A 20,864-nucleotide genomic window follows, 5' to 3' on the forward strand; every position below is an offset into this window, starting at 1 on the left:
GAGTGATGTATAGTTACCTTCTTGAAAGTAACATCCTTAACCACAAATCCATGAAATGTGTACTGAAACATATCAGTATGCTAATAAGCATACATAAATATTTTCCAATATTCCATAAAGGTCTCAATCATAGAGTTTTATATCTTTTAATAGATAAGTGAAACTTTAATCGATCCATTATTTTCTGAACGTCTTATCATAATAACAGTGTCTACCAGTTTCTCTAGCACTTTACCAAGAGCTTGTAGTTTCGCACATAGCCTCCATCTAGTTCTCACAGCAGTCTGTGGAATAAGTATGTGCAGTGCGTTTACTGTTATGGGGAAGAGCAAGTGCTGGGGGGCAGCAACTCGCCTCAGAGGACTCAAAGAAGTGTCTCACCAGAGACATTAAGGGAGCAGGCTGGGGAATGCAAAAGCCTATTTGCAAATTCCACATTTACCATAATAGGTCCAGGAAGGAGAGAACAAAACAAAGGATAAGCCAAAATATTCTTCATAAGACAACAAAGGCAGGACACAGAGAATAGGACTGCTCTCAAGATGGAAATACAGAGAAAAGAAGACAGGAGAGTACATTATGCTGAAGTCTGAATTGGACAATGGACTTTTAAGAGGAGGGATATTTAATATTCTATTTCTAGATGCTTGTTTGTTGCAATATAGACCCTTTCTTCAGTGAGTTTTCCACCGACTACAATGCCTTGTTGGGTGGTCTTGTGTGGGATTCAAAGTGGACCCACCCAGTGTGGAACACGATTGTGACCCAAGGGAGGTTAAAATGACCCACCAGTTACTAATTCAGAAAGGAAGAGCTGAGAGTCAAAGACAGCCCTGAAGAAACAAGTCTCCTGGGAATATGTATATATGGACGCGGTAGGGGAACTGGTCTTCACAAATTGAAACTTGAGCTAACCTTCCCTAGATTTTCCATGGTAAGGTGATCCCTGATGTCAGCTTACTCACACAAATGCACGTGTGTTTCAGTTAAGCTGTTTAATACTATGCATAGACTAATCTGTAGGATAGATATAGACAAATTTGATGAAGCTTTTACTGATTTTACAATATTCTGAATTTTACCAACCCTTCCAGGTGCTAATAAAGAAAGGTATTAGGTTGGCGCAAAAGTAACTGCGGTTTTTGCCATTCAAAGTAATTCAAAGTAATGGCAAAAACCACGTTTACTTTTGCACCAACCTAATACCTGAAGGATCCAATTCTGATGATCAGAGAAGCAAAGCTGCACTTTCCTAAGAATGACCCCTGAGGAAGTTCTGTTCCTTCTTGGGTGTGCCACCTGATATACATCAGCAAAAATATTTGTAAAATGTAACCATAGTGCCATGTCATTTTATCAAAAATGAAAATGTGTCCAAGATTTCCATTATCTAAATATCAGCCACCAACTGGTGTTCTGCAGCGTTAAAGCCGCAGGGCATGGTGGGGAAGGCTAAGGAGATATTAACCTAGCTTCATTTGTTTGAGCACCTTAAATATAGTAAAGAGCCTCTAATTTATAAACATAATTTTAATAGATCAGCAGGACCATATTGTCCTATGTAAAGGAACTCACAAGAATGTTCTGGTTTTATGTTTAGTTTTATTTTTTTTTTTGAAACAGAGTCTCGCTCTGTTGCCAGGCAGGAGTGCAGTGGCATAATCTCGCTCACTGCAACCTCTGCCTCCTGTGTTCAAGCGATTCTCCTGCCTCAGCCTCTCAAGTAGCTGGGACTACAGGCACACACCACCACACCCAGCTAATTTTTGTATTTTTAGTAGAGACGGAGTTTCACCATGTTGGCCAGGATGGTCTCGATCTCTTGACCTCCTGATCCGCCCTCCTGGGCCTCCCAAAGTGCTGGGATTACAGGCGTGAACCACTGCACCCGGGCTTATGTTTGGTTTTCTAGACCATGTAGTAGATTTTGAGAAGTTTACCATTATTACTCCCAAGTTGCTAGTAATTTTTATTTTAACGCATTGTGATGACAAGAACACTGGAAAGAGATTAGGAAAGACACCTTTTTATGCTTAACTCTGCCAGCAAATCAGTGTGAGACCCTGGGTGAGTCACTGCCTGTCTTCACCCCCAGCTTCTTCTTCTTTTTTTTTTTTTTTTCTGAGACAGAGTCTCACTGTTTCCTAGGCTGGAGTGCAGTGGCATGATCTTGGCTCACTGCAAGCTCTGCCTGGTTCAAGCAATTCTCCTGCCTCAGCTTCCTGAGTAGCTGGGATTACAGGCACCCACCACCAGGCCTAGCAAATTTTTGTAGTTTTAGTAGAGATGGGGTTTCACCATGTTGGCCAGGCTGGTCTCGAACTCCTGACCCTCAGGTGAGCCGCCCACTTCAGCCTCCCAAAGTGCTGGGATTACAGGCATGAGCCACCATGCCTAGCCTTCCTCTTCTGTAAAGTGAAAGACTGGGCTAGATATTCTCTGAAGTCTAAAGGAACTCACACATGCTATATTTTTCTGATCCTAAATGCATCATTATCATGGCTTCTCTTGGAAGTATTATAGAACAGCTAATGAAGAACAAATTGGTTGAAGAGTATTAAATAAATACATAAAAAGGAGCTGAGGAGACAAGTATATTTTAAGTTGCATTATGACAGTATGTCCTCTGAGGCATCTAAAATAGTAAAAGTAATTGGCTTCTTAGCATCCATTTTGCTACCTATGTTTGGGAAAACAAACCAACCAGCCCGTAACTACCCAAATTCCTACTAAATTTCTACCATGCAGGTGACTCTAAAGAATGCTGAACAGCAAGACATGAAACTACAAAGACTTCATATGGCCTGCACATTTACAACTCCCAGGGATTTTGGAGACTTTGCCAAACTTTACATTCCTAAAGTTGTATAAGCCACTTTACAGTTTATAAAATACCTTGCTTCAGAAAACAGTCAAAGGTAAACACTCCCCTACATTCAGCCTCGAAATGGCCTCTGTTTAGAAGCACATTCTAATAGGTTCCTCAAGGTCAGACCGTTGCCTTATTACAGGAAATGGATGAAGTCATTCCTGGCTCTCAGTTTTTCTGAAAAACTACCTGCTTTCTCAGTTTCACACACCACACCCCTCTATAGCTCTTATTTTGTCTCCACGGTCGTGGCACCTGTTCTGAGAACTGAAGCTTTCGTCTTGGTTCTAGCAGCACATGAGAAAACACATTTACAAAAGCACAAACAAGCAAACGGGTCCAAGCGAGAATTTCAACTTTTGGGTGAAACAACAGCTAAATTTGTTCACAGTAATAATAAACACGCATGAGCTCACTCTTTCAGAGAGCAGTAATTTGAGCAGCAATTCTGAGGTCAGGATCCAAGGTTCTAGGCCAGCTCCAGCTCAGTCTGCTCTGACCAGAATATATTTCTTCCAGACTCTCAGGGTCTTGCTTTCAGCCATTTGGGGTACAAGAAAGGAAGATGAGAAGAAAGGCAAGAGACAAAAGTGATGGAAACTTTTTAATATGTCCTTAAAAGCCTCTTTATAGAGATGAGTAATAAAAAGATTGGGGCCAGCAAACATTTCCACATTTTCTCTAAACAGTTATAAAACTGAGAGTCTTCTAAGGTCAGAGTTAAAGTAGTACAGCCTTGTTTTTGTATTTTAAATGTTTTCTTTTTTTTTTTTAATGGAACGTTAAAATAGCCTCAGTACCAGTAAAAGGTGTGCACAAGAGTATTATTGGATTCAGGAGAGAGGTAATGGGACCCAGCAAGTAGGGAGGCTAGACAGTTCTGATGTGAACCCTCACTAATGCAAAGGAAGTCTCTCTGTACCCTCACACATACACATTTTTCTCTCCTCCTCCAATCAAAAAATGATATCCTGTGAGATCATTTATTTTCTTTTTTATTTTTATTTTATTTATTTATTTTGAGACAGAGTCTTGCTCTGTTACCCAGGCTGGAGTGCAGTGGCACGATGCCGGCTCACTGCAACCTTCACCTCCAGGGTTCAAGCGATTCTCGTGCCTCAGCCTCCCGAGTAGCTGGGATTACAGGTATGCACCACCACACCCAACTAATTTTTGTATTTTTAGTAGAGGCAGGGGTTTTGCCATGTTGGCCAGGCTGGTCTTGAACTCTTGACCTCAAGTGATCCCCCCACCTCGGCCTCCCAAAGTGCTGGGATTACAGGCGCCAGCCACCATGCCCTGCCCATTTAATTTATTTTCACCAGTTAGAATTTGTTACTCTCAATTTATTCAAAAACCATTAATTGACAGTACCTACTGGCCAGTACTGTTGTAAATATTGGAAATACAGCATTGGACAAAACAAAGAAGTCTACCCTCATAGAGCTTATATTCTAGTGTAGAGAGACAGACAAATAAATAGGTAGCATATACACGAGCTTAGGAGCAGGGAAACCAGCTCTGTGACTGCTTCAACACTCCAGGGAACTCTGGCGATAACTAAGAGCAGGTGGGTAGAGATGGCAGTGGTAGCAAGTGGTTACATTCCAGATAGCCAACAGGATACTCTGATGTTTAGATGAGCCTATGGAAGAGAAGAGTCAAGAATGACCCCATGGTGTTTGGCTTGAGAACTGGAAGGAAGGATCTGCCATAAATCAAGACAGGACTCATTGTAAGAAGAGGAGGTTTAAAGGGGAGATTTGGAATCTGTTTTTTGGGTTTTGCTTTTATTTATTTATTTATTTATTTATTTATTTATTTATTTATTTATTTATTTTTGAGACAGGGTCTCACTCTGTCACCCAGGCTGGAGTATAGTGGTATAATCATAGCTAACTGCAGCCTCAACTTCTCGGGCTCAAGCAATCCTCCCGCCTCAGCCTCGCCAGTAACTGGGACTTCAGGCGTGCACCATCATGTCCGGCTAAGTTTTGTATTTTTTGTAGAGACAGGGTTTCTCTATTGCCCAGACTGGTCTCGAACTCCTGGGCTCAAGTAATCTGCCCGCCTCAGCCTCCTAAAGTGCTGGGATTACAGGTATGAGCCACCACCCCCAGCCCAGAATTTGGTTTTAGACATGTTAAGTTTGGGAAAGTTATTAGAAATCCCAGTGGAGATGTCAAGTAGCAGCTGGATGGACCCATCTGGAGTTCAAGGAGAACGGGAGTGATAGGTGGTGTTTAAAACCATGACTCCAGATGTCAATCTGAGAAAGGAGAGAAGTCCAAGGACTAAATCTGAGGAGCTCCAGTTTTGAGAGATTGTAGGAAAATGGAGCAACCAGCAGGAGACTGAGAAGGTGAGCCAATAGAAAAAGAGAAAAACCAGGAGGGCAAAGTATGTCGGAAGCCGGGTCGAGGGAGGTTTCAAGATGGAAGGAATGATCAACCAGGTGAAATGCGGCTAAATGGTCACCTAATATAAAAACTGAAAAATGACATCAGATTTAGCAATGGTCCCAGGTAAGATAAATGAAGGCTGACTGCTACTGTAATATGGACACTAGCCTGAGAGAAATCAATCAAGGTTTTGCCAAATAATTAGAAATTAGGAAAAAACCTTATCATTTCTGGTTGTCCTTTGTTTCATAAATCTTACTTTATAGGCCAAAGGCTAAATAAAATAAACACTCTTTTATCTATCCCTTATGCAAAAAAATAAATAAATAACAATAGATAGAGATTTTTATGTTCTCTCCAGTGACAAACTTATAATAATAGACACTTCTTAGCTAATAACAGGAGGTTTAACTATTTTTCACTTTTCTAGACTTCAGGAAATTATAAGTGACTTTTTTCTTAATTTAAAATAAATTTTTGTTTCTTTTCCAAATTATAACTGGAATTCAAAAGTGTTTATTTCCACTGACTATTTTGACTTGAGTTTTTGTTCTCCATTTACTCTCTCCTTCCTGCTGCTTCTGAAGGTTTTCTCTGTTTGTGGGAGCATCTCTGATTTCTCTCTTTTTATCCCCTGTAATCTCTGACTCCTCTCCAGGTCCTCATTCTGCATCATCATAGTCGATTTTATCTTGGGCACCATAAAATTCTACTTCTTCCCACAGTAGCAGACTGATGTCACCCACAGAACATAATGGATTCTAGGAACAGGCCCACAAGAGGAAAAGTGGGCAAGTACAAAGATAGGTAAGAGGAAGAGAGAAGCTGGAGGCTGGGGGACTTAACCATGTGTTTCCATTCGTTTCCACATAAACCAGTTAAACCAGAAACTGGAGGATATAGAAATTCCATGTCAACAAAGTTGAGCCAAACTTTTACCTAAATAATTTGACACGTTGAATAGAAACACTCTGACAATATCTGTACACCCAAACTGTTGCTACTGGTTGGGAGCCAATACATTAAAATGCAATCAGGCTGGGCATGGTGGCTCACGCCTGTAATCCCAGCACTTCGGGAGGCCAAGGTGGGTGGATCACTTGAAGCCAGGAATTTGAGACCACCCTGGTCAACACGGTGAAACCCTGTCTCTACTAAAAATACAAAAATTAGCCAGGAGTGGTGGCATGCACCTGTACTCCCAGCTGCTTGGGAGACTGAGGCAGGAGAATGGCTTCAACTAACGAGGTGAAGGTTGCAGTGAGCCAAGATCACGCCACTGCACTCCAGGCTGGGTGAGAGTGAGACCTTGTCTCAAAAAAAAAAAAAAAAATGCAATCAACCCATTTTGAGAATAACTTCCTATTTGCATAAATTTTCCAAACTGGTTTGTGTATATAGAAATTGTCTACTTCTCAACGGCTGGCAGGACAAACCAAAATAGTGACAGTTTGTAGGATCTTTTCGGCAGGATACCATAATCCTCACTTTAAAGCACGTCAACAGTTGAAGAAGCTGTGTAGTTGGTGACTGTGTTACTATGCTAGCAGTGTAGTGGGTATGTTAAAAAGTTGAAATTTGAATACTTATGATTTATTCATTATGGTGAATCTCAGAGTATGATCAGCAAATAAAAGTTACTACATGTTCAACATTAGATTTGATGATTTGGTGTTCTTGGCTCTTTTAAAAAATTATGACTGAGAATAAAGGAAAAGTACACTCTCCAGTTGCAATGAAATGAATTATTGTATTAGTCTATTGGTCTTGTCAGAACCTAGTAGCTCCGGAAATTGCTTAACAAATGTTTTTATCCTATAATATCCTCTAAAAGAGAAAAAGCAGTGAAGCACAGAAGGAAATATCATACTGCTCAGAACCCTCATAAATAGTTTCTGAATGTAAGCATTTTTAGAAAAGAATATTAAAGATTTTTAAATGCTGAGCACACGTTAAAAGAAGTACTATCTGCTGAAAATAACATTTTAATACCATAGTGTAGTCCTTTCCATTGTGGTGAATTTGATACATTGAAAATAAATCAAAGAGAATATTTTTTCTACAGTTTTGCAATTTGAAACTATAATTTTTTTTATTCTGGTGAAAACATTTTGCAGAAAATTATGGAAACATACATAGGGAGCCTGCAGCAATATTATAGATGTCTAAAAAAAAAACAGTTGCAATATAGATATGAAAATTGAATTCAAAATTAGGAAGTAAACTGATAAAACAGTATTTTTTAATTATGCAAATTAAATGTCATTGACTCTACATTTCCCCCATACTCTAAATCAATATTAATAATACATTTCAGAGTGCGTCCATTTTGCCATTGCTAATTTTTCTTTATTATCTCAGAGTATGAGTAAGATTTTTGCTTTTTTTAAAAGGCTACATTAAGATTCAGCCTCAAAAGAGGTTCAATTCCTGGTAGCTGCAGGTGCATGGCACTTACTGCTAATTGGACATGGCTGCTTTTAGCAAATCTGGTAGCTGCTAAAAGCCACTATTGCTATGGGGCTGCCTTACCAGCACGCAGGGCATGGTACTATTACCTCTCCACTACCACAGCTACACGTCTGCAAAATTTGCCAACTAAAATACCCAACCAACTCCTTCACTTAAATGCACAGAGACAGAAATCTCAAAGAGCTACCTACAAGGTCTCTGCAAGAAAATGCGGACCGCTCAATGCATGTTAAATATTCTCATTAAAATATTTTGGTAATGTATCTTCCTGTTAGAATATGTTGTTTTGAGCCCTGTAACCATGTAGAGTGGTTTCAGAATAAAATGCTGCTATTAGCACATTAATAATGATCTTCTCTCCTGTGTGCTGTACCAACTGGCTGGTACACTATAGTTTTGGAAAATACTGTGAACCAAGTTATATCTGTGCCTCATATCATCTTTTGTGTTTATGTAGGATGTTTGTTCTGAGAAAACTAAAAATACTTTGTTTAAATTGGATCACATTTTACCAGTTAAGTGAAACTTACCAGGTAAGTCTCCAGGTTTGGATATTAACTCTTTCTATTTGGGTTTTTTTCCTCACTAAATTTCTACCTGCAGTAGAAGGTGTTCACTTTTATCAACAGTGATTTCATAAAACATTCAAAGTCTGACAAAACTGCCATCGGAGCACCATTGCTGTCGTTCATTTTCCAAGACCCTCTGTCTTATTCTCGGCATTACACGCATTCTATGATGATAATCTGGGTTATCAGAAAGGAGTCACTGGGAACACTGTGAGAAGAGAAAAAACCAGAAGTAGTAACATTAAAATAATCACACTTTTACTCTCAAACAGATAATGAATGAATTGCCTAGCTATACAATTATGGACCAAATATATGTAAAAATTATACAAATGAGCATGTGTTTCTTCCTGTTTTATAGCTTGACCCCACAAATCATAGGCCTCAAAAAACTCCCAGTACAGAGGCTTTCCCTAAAGAGGTTAATATCACCAATTTTAGGCAAATTTGTCCAGGATCATATGGCAAAGTCAGGCTCAGCCAAAAATTGAAGCTACTAATGCTGTGCCAAGCTGATTAATGTTTCCTTAAGTATCTAAATTGTCTATCAAATGCTGTTTTAAGTGTCTGAAGACTAGTACTCAGACTCTTACACTATTTAAGCTTCAGTTCTCCAAGGCTGTCTGCTTTTGCTGCATTTCACATAAAAGGCATTTTTTTCCTCTATTTGAGTTACTTTTCCAGGTTCTCCGCAAATAATTCTTGGGTTTCTGGAACAAAAGCTTACCGAAACAGGATAAACAGTTTGAACTTTGACTTTTGTTTTCCATTTGTGAGAACGTGAATTTTTTTTCAACTTTCTAATCACAGTCATAAAATTAAGCCTGATTTTTAGAACAAAGTTTACCTGATTGTCAATAACTTCCCAAGTCCCCTATCTTCAAAAATTGCACATTTGATGGCAAAATACAAAATCTGTCGGAAAAGGTCTTGTTTTACTGTTAGCATTCGAGAAGAGACTTCTACTTCAAGAAAATCAAAGGATTGTTTCTCGCTCTAAAGGAAAACCAGGTTGGAAAGCTTGGCAAAATTATACCTGGTCATTTATAATTTTTCATTAGACACCTGGGAAATGTTCTTCACTAAAAGAAACCTTTTAAAATTCCTAAAGAATTAGGCTCCTTGCTCACCAGGATTGTGAGAACATTGACCCAAATCTGGGACTGAGGAACCAAATATCACTTCTCCCCCTCGCCCACCGTCCCACTAAACATACTCTACAAAGTCCCAGTCACCAACTCTCCATCAGTGTCCAAACTGCCATTGCTGAGAGCGATTTATTACACAGTATCGGTTATCAGGGACAGGAACACAGATAACTTTTTGTTTCTGGAAAATGTTTGCCATAGGAAAAAATATACTCACAAGTGTACAAAAAGAAAAATTCAATTCCTGTAAATGTGGATGTACATAACCAGAGCTGAATTTTTTTCATGAAGTTTGAATATATAAAACTCTTGAACCTACCTTAAAAACTAAACCATGAATATCCCAAAAAGTAGGTATTAGTTTACATGACACAATATGAAATGTATCTAAGTGTCTTTCTCTGATAACACCCATCTATATTCATGTCTCCCTCCCTCGTTCCTTTTGTATGTGAAACCTGACATGTCAATTAGCATCTTACATAAACCGTATTTCATAGCATTTATTAGCTGAGTGTTGAAATCATATTGATTATGTCACCATAAGATGTTCTACAGAATAATCTTATTTACTAATCACTTGAGGTCTCTGTAACTTGTTTCTTTTTTTTTTTTTTTTTTTTTTTTTTTTTTTTTTTTTTGAGATGGAGTCTTGCTGTCTCCCAGGCTGGAGTGCAGTGGCGCGATCTTGACTCACTGCAAGCTCCACCCTCCTGGGTTCACGCCGTTCTCCTACCTCAGACTCTTGAGTAGCTGGGACTACAGGTGCCTGCCACCACGCCCAGCTAATTTTTTTTTTTTTTTTTTTTTTTGTATTTTTAGTAGAGACGGGGTTTCACCGTATTAGCCAAGATGGTCTCAATCTCCTGACCTCGTGATCCACCTGCCTCAGCCTCCCAAAGTGCAGGGATTACAGCCGTGAGCCACCGCACCCGGTCTGTAACTTGTTTCTGAATGAGATTGTCAGATCTGTGTTGACAGAGCTGTATCTAGTAGTTCTTTTCCCCCCATGGAGATAAAAATATCACAGTGGCACAGCAAGCTGCCTCTCTACCTGCCTCCCAGACTGGGGACCCTAGCTCCATGGTCCCCTTCCTCCAGAATAATATGGAGGCACAGAGTCACCCAGCTAGACTTCATTTTCCAAGTCTACCCTGCAACTAGAAGTGGCTTGCCAATGTATTTTGAGAAGTAAGGTGTACAATTTCCATGTTTCTCGCTTAAGAGGAAATGGCTATGGGGAAAGGTTGATCAACAGGTACAAAGTTGCAGTTAGATGGGAGGAATCAGTTCCAGTGTTCCATTGCACAGCAGGGTGACTGTGGCTAACAATAATGCATTGTATATTTCAAACTAACTAGAAGAGAGGATTTTGAATGCTTTACTACAAAGAAATGATAAATGTTTGAGATGATGGATGTGCTAATTACTCTGATTTCATCGTTACACAATGCACATGTGTCAAAACCTCTCATTTTATCCCATGAATATGTGCACTTACTATGTCAGTTAAAGTTAAAATAAAATTTTATTTTAAAAATGGCTTACCCTCCTTACTCTCATGTCCACTTTCACCCTCTTCCACAAGCTTTTTCTTTTTCTTTTTTTTTTTTTTTTTGTCTTTTCCCAAAAGCAATTTCCCAAGTAATTGAGGTTCCTTTTTTTTCCCACAATATCTTAGTCTATGGCCTAATATACACAGTTTATTGGATAATACTTGCCTCTATTTCATGTCCATTATGCTTATTGATTTATATATGTGTCCCCCCATTAGACCATATATTACTTGTGAGCAATGTGTGTGTCTTATTCATCCTTCTTCTCTCTAGCACTTAAAGTTCACCTAGCATACGATAAATGCTGAATAAATGCCAGCTGAATAAATAAATGAACCAATCACCTTCTTCAGTTAGCAAATGGACATACTATGTATGAAGGCAAATTTAGACACAATCTCTATGCCTGCATATTTCTCAGAAATTTGAAAGCTTTAACCATATCATCTGGAGTTCAACTTCAATGTTGAACTGCAAGCTTTATAACATAAACTCGATTTGTCCCTTATAGGTCAAGTCGACTTTTAGTGAACTATTTTTTACCTACCACATTGGCCAAGATGGCAAAGGCTGATAACACACAGTGTTAAGTTGGAAAGACTGTGGGCTAATAGGCACTCTCATCCCCTGTTGGTGGTAGTATATAGCAGTATAACTTATTTTTTCCTGTGAATATCTTCACAAATGTACTCAAGAACAATTGTATGTGGATGTTCATGGCATTACTTATAAGAGCAAAACTAAGCAAAATGCCCTTCATTAGAAAAGCTGTTTATACGAATGATGGTACATCCTCCCAAAAAGACTCTGCTAAAAGTAAAAAGAATGAGGCAGGTCAACCTGTTCTATAGCAATTGCTCTTAGGTATATTATTAAGTGAGAAAGAATGATACAAAATAATATACTCCTACATGTGTTTTTTAAAATGCATATCTAGGGATACATCATATGTGCATAGACAATTTTCAAGGACTCTAGAAAAAATTGTAATTCTGGGAGACTGTCTGGGCCTGGAGAATACTTTCTGCATGTTTCAATTTTACTTGTACTCCATGAATGTATTACTTTTTCCGTAGTTTTACCACTTCATACCCATTATGACAAAAGAGATAATAACAAGTGTACATGACAATGTAGAGAAATTGGAGCCCTCACACATTGCTGGTTGGAATGTAAAATCATACAGCCATTTGGCAGTTCCTGGAAGTGCTAAATACAGGGTTACCATATGACTCAGAAATTTCTCTAATAGGCATATACTCAAGAGAATCAAAGACGTGTGTCCACACAAAACTCACACACAAACGTTCATAGCAATTTTATTTGTAATAGCCAAAAAGTGGAAACCCAAATGTTCATCAACTCATGAATGAGAAAATAAAATGTAGTATACATCCATACAATGAAGTCTTATTTGACAATAAAAAGAATGAGGTACTGATACATGTGGCAACATAACTGACCCTTGAAAACACTATACTACATGAAATAAGCCAGACACAAAAGACCACATATTGTATTGTTCCATTTATATAAAATGTCCAAAATTAGATTCCATGGAGACAGAAAGGAATTAATTGTGGCAATGACTGCACACCTCTGTGAATGTACTGAAAACCACTGAGCTTTGTACTTTAAATGGGTGGATTTTATATTTGTATGCAAAATATATCTCAATAAAACTGTAAAAAAAATAGTTTTAGAAGCATTATCACATACATGGTTGCACCTGATCTTCATACCCATTCTGAGAGGGAATGGTTGCAAACGGCAGATGAGATTGTGTAGGCAACAAAACCCAGAACGAAAAATAGCATGACTTTAACATTAAAGAAATTCTATCATCCTAAACCTGGGTATTTACCTTTCGGAAATATTTCTGTAGTAAAAGAAAAAATTTACTCATGGTTTGCCTCCCACAACCCATCTGCCTATTCAGTGATTCATTCATTAGAAACTCTTCCAGTCACCTAGAATGTATTTGTGCCGCACTCACTGAATCTCCCAGTGTTTTCTCAGCAGTCACAACCTAAGAGCTTTCTGGGTACAAAATGTTCTATCCCATCACACTTTCAATTTATGAACTACTAATTGACTAAAAGGAAACGGGATTTTAGATGGTCGATTAGTCCTCATTTTAAAACCATTCAGTTAAAAGAGACATACTTGTGTATTTTTTGCAGATGACAATATTGATGTGTGGGACAACACAAGGAAGATAGAACAGCCTAAGAATGGATAGCTTGTGCTAGAAAATCAATTACAAAATCTTATATGGCTTTTCCTCCCTGCCAGGTGTCATTCCAGCATTCATTTAATGCCACCACAATCCATTATTAACCATATTTTACAGATGAGAAATCTGGGACTGTGAGGAGCTTGCCCAGTGGCACTCATCCAGCTAGCAATGGCCAGAGCCAGCACTGGCGCCAAACACTTGACTCCAGAATCCCTGCTCTTGACCACTATTCTACCCACTCCATACCTAAACCCCAGTTCGTTATGTAAAAGAGTTGTGACATAGTATGTTTTCTCTCATAATACTTTAAAGTTAAATCAAATTCATACTGTCACCCTAATTAGTACCCTTTTTTCACCTCAATCAGACTCAGTTAAGATAATCTTTATATTACAAAGAGCATTTCAGTCTCAACTACCGTATCACATGTAATCACAATCGTATTAGCTGTTAAGCAGCTTTGATTGATGCCTTTTCTCTGTATTGTGATGTAAAATACACCTGAGGTGTTAAAAAGGTTTGACTTTTGTGTTCAGATGCATAGGGTTGGTTATAAAACACAAAAGTAATCATGACTCATTTACAACAATCACTGAAGCCCATCATCGTTGTTGCAGGGACAATGTAAAGTTATCATCTTCTTCATGAGCTATGTCTAAAATGACACAAACCCCACAAATTTAATTTAGTGTTCTCATTAGAGAAGATAAGTTGAAAAATTAAAACAATAGTTATCATCTGATCCTGCAATCCTAATCCCCCTTCTGTATACATATCCAAAAGAACTGAAAGCAGAGTCCTCAAAGAGATTTGCACACCTGTGTTCACAGCAGCATTATTTACAATAGCCAAGAAGTGGAAGCAATACAAATGTCTACCAACAGATGAATGGATAAACAAAAAAAATGTGATATAGACATAAAATGGAGTATTATTCAGCCCTGAAAAGGAAGAAAACCCTATCACATGCTGCAACATGGATGAACCTTGAGGACAGTGTGCTAAAGGAAATTAGCCAGTTACAAAAAGACAAATACCATATGACTCCATTTACATGAGGTATCTAAAGCAGTAAAATTAACAGAAACAGAAAGAATAATGGTAGTTGCCAGGCTTTGGAAGGAGAAAGAAATGGGGAGGGAGTTGTTGGTAAATGGGTTACAGTTTCAGTTTTACAAGATGAAAAAGCTCTGGAGATCTGTTGAATATACTTAACGCTAGTAAACTGCTTAACAAAATCAAGATGGTAAAACTTATATTCTATGTTTTTACCATAACTAAAAATAATATAATTTTAAAATAATGACTTCTAGTTTTATCTCAGTGGTGACAGTCTCTGGTAAAGTTTAAGGCCTTCAATGTAGGTGTCAGAATGTGAAAAATATGAACCTGTGACATACAAAACTTACTAACAAAGTCTTAGAGTTTGGGATGATGGATGGCTGATTATTTAAAATATAACTTAATGATTATGATTATATGATATATGTCATAATTTGTGAATGTTAGTCTACCCATAAAATGAAGGTTTGTTTTCTTCCAAATTATTCTAAAATAGATTGCTAGTCCTGAAAACGGGTTCCTCGAGTCATTTCAATAGGATAAATGTGCTGATAACACCCCATTAATTAAAGTCAATGGATATCCCATAAGCACCAATGCCACAGTAAGCAACCAAAGCCATACCATATATATATATATCCAGGCCAAATGTCTCACTCAGGCCAGAAAGAGACCAGCTGAGAAGGCAGGGATGGCTGGGATGGGGTAGCAAGTGGGAGGGGAGAAGGAATACAATAAAATTAGAAGGTGAATTAAGTTCAGGCTAGATAGGACCTGAAATTTTATGTTGAACATCTGAACTCTTTTATAGAAACTAAGGAAAGAATAAAGTTTTTTTATTAAGGAAAGACATAATCACATCTGTGTATAAGATGAATAACTGGTATTATGGTGGGAGGTGAACTCTGGTGGAGAAGAGCTAAGAGCAGGGAGAGCTGTGAGGAGGCTACTTCAACAGCCTGGACAAGACAAAATGGAAGGATGAAAATGGACTAAACATTTAGTGCTCAGACAACTGGATAGCCACACACAAAAGAATGAATTTGAACCTCTACCTCACACTCTATACAAACCATTAATTCTAAATGAATCAGACCTAAATATAAGAGCTGAAACTATAAAACTCTTAGAAGAAAACATAGGTGTAAGTCTTCTGACCCAGGATTAGAAACAGTTTCTTAGATATCCACATAAAGCACAAGTAATCAAAGGAAAAGATACACAAATTGTTCTTCAACACAACTAAAAACTTTTGTGCATCCAAGGACACTACCAAGAAAGTGAAAAGATTCACAAAATGGGAGAAAATATTTGCAAATCATGTATTTGATAAGGGTCTACTATCCAGAATATATAAAGAATCCTTACAACTCAACAATAAAATTTAAAATCATCAAATTTTTAAATGGAAAAAAAAATTGACCATATGTTTTCTCAAGGAAGATATGCAAATGGCCAATATGCCTGAAAAGATGCTTAACATCATTCATCATTAGGGAAATGCAAATCAAAACTATAGCAAGATACTACTTCACACACACTGGGATGACTGTAATCAAAGACAATAACAAATGTCGGTGAGGATGTGGAGAAATTGAACCCTCCTGCATTGCTGGTAGGCATATAAAATAGTGCAGCCTCTTTGGGAACCATTTTGAAGGTTTCTCAAAAAGTTAGATAAATACAGTTACCACATGTCCCAGGAATTTCAGTCCTAAGTAGGTACCCAAGAGAAATGAGAACATACATGCATACAGAAACTTTGTACATGGCCAAAAAGTGGAAATCCAGTTGTGTACAAGCTAATGAATAGATAAAGAAAATGAAGCATATTTATACAATAGAATAGTATTCAGCCACAAAAAGAAATGAGGTGCTGACACATGCTACAATACAGATGAACCTCCATAACATATGCTAAGTCAAAGAAGCCAGTCACAAAAGGCCCCATGTTGTATTGTTCCATTTATATGAAATTTCCAGAATAGCACTCCATAGAGACAGAAAGCAGATGAGTGATTGTCATGGGCCGGGCAAATGGGAAGTGACTAAAGGTAGGGATGGGTGGCTCTAGGGTGATGAAAATATTCTACAATTAATTCGTGGTGAAAGCTGCAGAATTCTGAATATATTAAAAACTACCAGACTGTATATTTTAGATGCGTGATTTTTGTGGTATATTAATTGTATATCAAATCTGTTTGTTTATTTTAATAAATAACACATTGGGAGAGTCTTTGTGTGGAACTATTTGGTGACTACCTGTTCTAATGAGAGATGCCACCATTGAGAAGTTAGGAATTCTGGAGATACGGCAAACTGTTACTGAGATCTCTGTAACATCAGAGACCAAGTTCTATGAAGTACATAAAACCTGAAAATAAAATGTGATGTTTGAGCTCATGTTTAGGATACTAATTACTGAGTCAGAGGGTCAAGTTCAGGATGCCATGAGTGGTATTTCTGCTCCATATCCACACACTTGTTTATTTGCTTGATAATTTGTTTCAGATTTATAAGTGTAAGTAAAGCACTCAGTAAATAGAGTAATTTAGGTACTTTCCAACAAATAGCTCTTGTGTACTTTGCACATGAATTTGCTGGGGCACATCAGGAGATGGAAGGAGCTGATGGGTGGGCAAATGTGACCAGAATGTCTCTACTGCAGTCTAATCCCCCACGATCAAGTCAACCCCATGCTGGTTCCCATGCCCAAGCCCTACATCCCTTGCAGGTATCTCCTCTCCCACCAGGCCTTCCCAACAGCTTCAGCCCCCAGAGCTCTCCCTCCTCTCATCTCCTGTATCATTTACTGCCTGGCCTGCGATCCCAATCCTGGCTGTTCTTGGGAATTCATTGGAAGCCCCTGGGGAGCTTTTTGGCAATGTAGATTTTTGGACCCATGTCCAGATCTATGGAATTGAGATCGATGAAGGTTTGGCTAGAAAATCTGCAATTTTAATAAGCCTCCTAAATGATTCTGAAAGAGGCAGCCTTGAAATGCTTTATATTAAGTACCATTCAATTTTCATCTTAAATCCATCTTATATTCTCAACCATCTGTGAGACCTGAAGGAAAGAAATTAGACATATTTTTTGTATATATAACATCTAGCCCATTCATTAATTCATTCCCTCAAAAACATTGATTGAATGCCTCCTATATCCCCAGCCTTATTCTAAGTGTAATGACGATCAATGAATAAAACACACACCGTCACTCAATAAATTGCTGGTGATCCTGATGATGATTCTATTAAACTGAATTCAACACATAATAGCAAACACTTAATAGAACTTTTTATATGGCAGTAACTGTTCGAAGCATTATTTTTATCATCTCCAAGTAACAAAGGAAGGCACAGAGAGGCAGCTTGCCCAAGGTTCCACAGTTAGGAACTGGTAGGGACAAGAGATGAACATGAGCAAGCCAGTTCCAGAGTTAGCGCTGGTAACTGCTCTGCCGTGTTTGTTTAGCACATGTCTTAACAATGCCCTGCCCTTCTATTACCAAAAAGACAAGAAATAACAAGTGCTGGTGAGCATGTGGGGAAAAGGGAATCCTGTACACTGTTGGTGGCAGTGTAGATTGCTGCAGCCATTATGGAAACAGTATGAAATTTTCTCAAAAAATTAAAAATAGAATTACCCTGTGATCCAGCAAACTCTCTTCTGAATATATATCCAAAGGAATGAAATCACCTCATAAAGATATCTGCACCCCCATGTTCATTGCAGCACTATTCACAGCAGCCAAGATACGGAAACAACCTAAGTGACAACACGTGGACAAATGCACTAATGCAGTATTATTCAGCCTTAAAAACAAATGAGATCTTGCCATTTGCCACAACATGGATGAGACTGGTGGAGGTTATTATGCTAAGCGAAACAAACAAAGACACAGAAAAAAATGGCATAATCTCATTTATATATGGAATCTTTTATTAAGTCAAATATACAGAGATAGAACATAACACAGTGGTTATGGGGAGGGTTGGGGGAAGGGAAGAAAATGAGGAGATGTGATCAAAGGCTATAAAGTAGCAGATATAGGATGAACAAGTCTAGAGATGTAATCTACAACATGAGGACTATAGTTAATCATATTGTACTGTATTTCACATTTTTGCTCCTTGCATAGATTTTAGTGTAGGATGAGGACGTGAGATGATGGATACATTAGTTTGCCTCACTGTAGTTATAATTTTATTATCTATATGTATCTCATCACAGCATGTTGTACACCTTAAGTATACACAATAAAATTTACTTCAAAAAAATAATTAATTTTGAAAAAATCAAGTTGTACATCTTAAACATATACAATGTTATTTGTAAGTTATACCTCAATAAAGCTGGAAAGAAATACACCAAAAAACAGAGAGCATATTCATAACCCAATCATCTCTAACTACTGGGCAATTTTTCTGCACTTGAAATTTCCTAAAATATAAATCATGGAAATAAACTATGCTTGAAGCTATACCAATAAAAATGACTATTGTTTTTCAGGCTCAAAAAATAATAATACTCTGCCCTTATCCTGTATGAGCTCCTCGGTAGAGAGCTATACTATGAAATAAAAAGTGCTATAACAAAGAAATAAGCTTAGGCATACACAGGGCTGAATGAATATTTTTAAAATATGTAGCCTTTATAGTGCAAAGCATTTAAGCTAAGCCTTGATACAGGAGTGAGGAGGAGAAGGAGGAAGAAGAGAAGCAGGGAGAGGAGACAGGGAAGGGGAGGAGAAGACAATTATGATACCAGAAAGATTACCATCGGGGCACAAAGGATAGAAAATGGCCATGGCTATGGGTGCTAGGGAGCAGCAGTGACTGACGCGCCTGCCTCTCACATCTCAGTGAGAAGTGGAAGCATTTCTTTCCTATAAAGGAAGCCGGCTGGCCAGGAGGCAGACACACCCACCACCAGGAGCCACGTCTCTGCTGACAGCAGCCACAGTGGGACGTCACAGGTGCCCACAGCAAGCAGAATATAGAAAAGGCTGCTGCTGCTTAAACACTAGTGGTCTTTGAGCCATGTTCACCAATCTGAAGAACAGAACATCAGTGCCAACACTTTTTAAAGAAAATCTTAGGATTTAAGGAGAAGAGGCAGAAATGCTAAACCAATGACTAAAAAGAAATTTTCAGAATCAACAGAATCAAACAGAATATTGGGCATCAGATTCAAAGAACGGTTAACATAGACATAGGCAGATAGACGAGACAGACACACGCATGCCAGAAACAAGTTCTGAAAATATTTTGCTCAGTTACAAAAAACTATGTAAAAAATATTGATCAAAAAATAACTAAAGAAGCTCCAAGAAAGTAAGAGGACTATTCCTAGAGAACAAAAGAAAAGCTCAAGACAGAGGAAAAAATGCCGAGGTGAGAGTTTCCTGGAGGTGAGAGCCATTTTGTCAGCTGTGGGATGGCACAGTGCCCCAGGACACCTCAGATACACAGCCCAATCAGAAGAGGCAGAAAATGGCCAGGTGTGGTGACTCACACCTGTAATCCCAGCACTTTGGGAGGCAGAGGCAGGTTGATCACTTGAGGTCAGGAGTTTGGGACCAGCCTGGCCAACATGAGGAAAACCTGTATATACTAAAAGTAAAAAATTTAAAAATTTAAAAAGCAGCCAGGCATGGTGGTACACTCCTGTAATCCCAGCTACTCAGGAGGCTGAGGCAGGAGAATCGCTTGAACCCAGGAAGCACAGGTTGCAGTGAGTAGAGTTCACACCACTGCACTCCAGGCTGGGTGACAGAGCTAGTAAGACTCCGTCTCAAAAAAAAAAAAAAGAAAAGAAAAGAAAAAAATCAGTGGAAGAAAACGGAAAGATCCCCAGAGAACATTTGTTTCAACATACATAGGGGAACCCTGGTGATAAAACAGGCATAAATCTAAAGTGAGCCATTAAATCTGCAGTGACAGAGCAAGCCAAGACAATGTCCAGTGTGCTGGTAGGTTCTCACATGGTAGGTTCTCAATAAATATTGCTGGATGAATAATGGAGAAAAAGGGTTGGAGAGAGGAAGATAGGGAAGAGATGGCAAATGAGGACCATGTGGTAGAAGACTGTGGCCAGAATGCTAAGAAATGCAACTAAAAGGTATGAAGGAAGGGGCTTCTGTCAGAAAGAAATAGAAATTGCGATTGGTAAAGACAGAAGTCTAAAATGAACTTAGAGCATATACAATGGGGCCAACAAGATGAAATAAAACCATCTGCCTTCATCTATGGCATGGCCATATTTTGGAAATGGGATCAAAGGGGTTTGGGGTTATGATCTACAAACCCTCGCTTGTCATTTGAGAGTCGAGGAGAATGGCTTAGTGAAAAACCAATCCTTGAGATTTATTACACACAGGACTTTGAAGATGGTTATAGTCATAGCTCTGCTGGCCACAGCTGTGTTTCACTTTGACAATACACAATCAGAACTGGACTTGGAATCGCTTGGTGTCAATGAGAAGAAATGAGGAAAAGCCATCCACACAGAAGATAAACAGAAAATCCTGGTGCTAGAAAAA

General features: G+C 38.4%; 1 protein-coding gene across 7 annotated transcripts in view; it reads right to left on the minus strand.

Moving 5' to 3' along the window:
• Nucleotides 1-20,864, minus strand: part of ESR1 (estrogen receptor 1) — a 469,479-nt gene that overhangs the window by 360,697 nt on the left and 87,918 nt on the right. The window contains exon 1 of one of the 7 annotated variants that reach the window (XM_030928656.1): nt 8,274-8,447. The exons of the other annotated variants lie outside the window; for them this stretch is intronic. The gene's annotated coding sequence lies outside the window, so the exon portion shown is untranslated. Of the gene's footprint in view, nt 1-8,273; nt 8,448-20,864 lie in introns of those variants that run through there. 7 annotated transcript variants of the gene reach the window in all.

Source organism: Rhinopithecus roxellana, chromosome 4, assembly GCF_007565055.1.
Source record: "Rhinopithecus roxellana isolate Shanxi Qingling chromosome 4, ASM756505v1, whole genome shotgun sequence".
NCBI lineage: Eukaryota > Metazoa > Chordata > Mammalia > Primates > Cercopithecidae > Rhinopithecus > Rhinopithecus roxellana.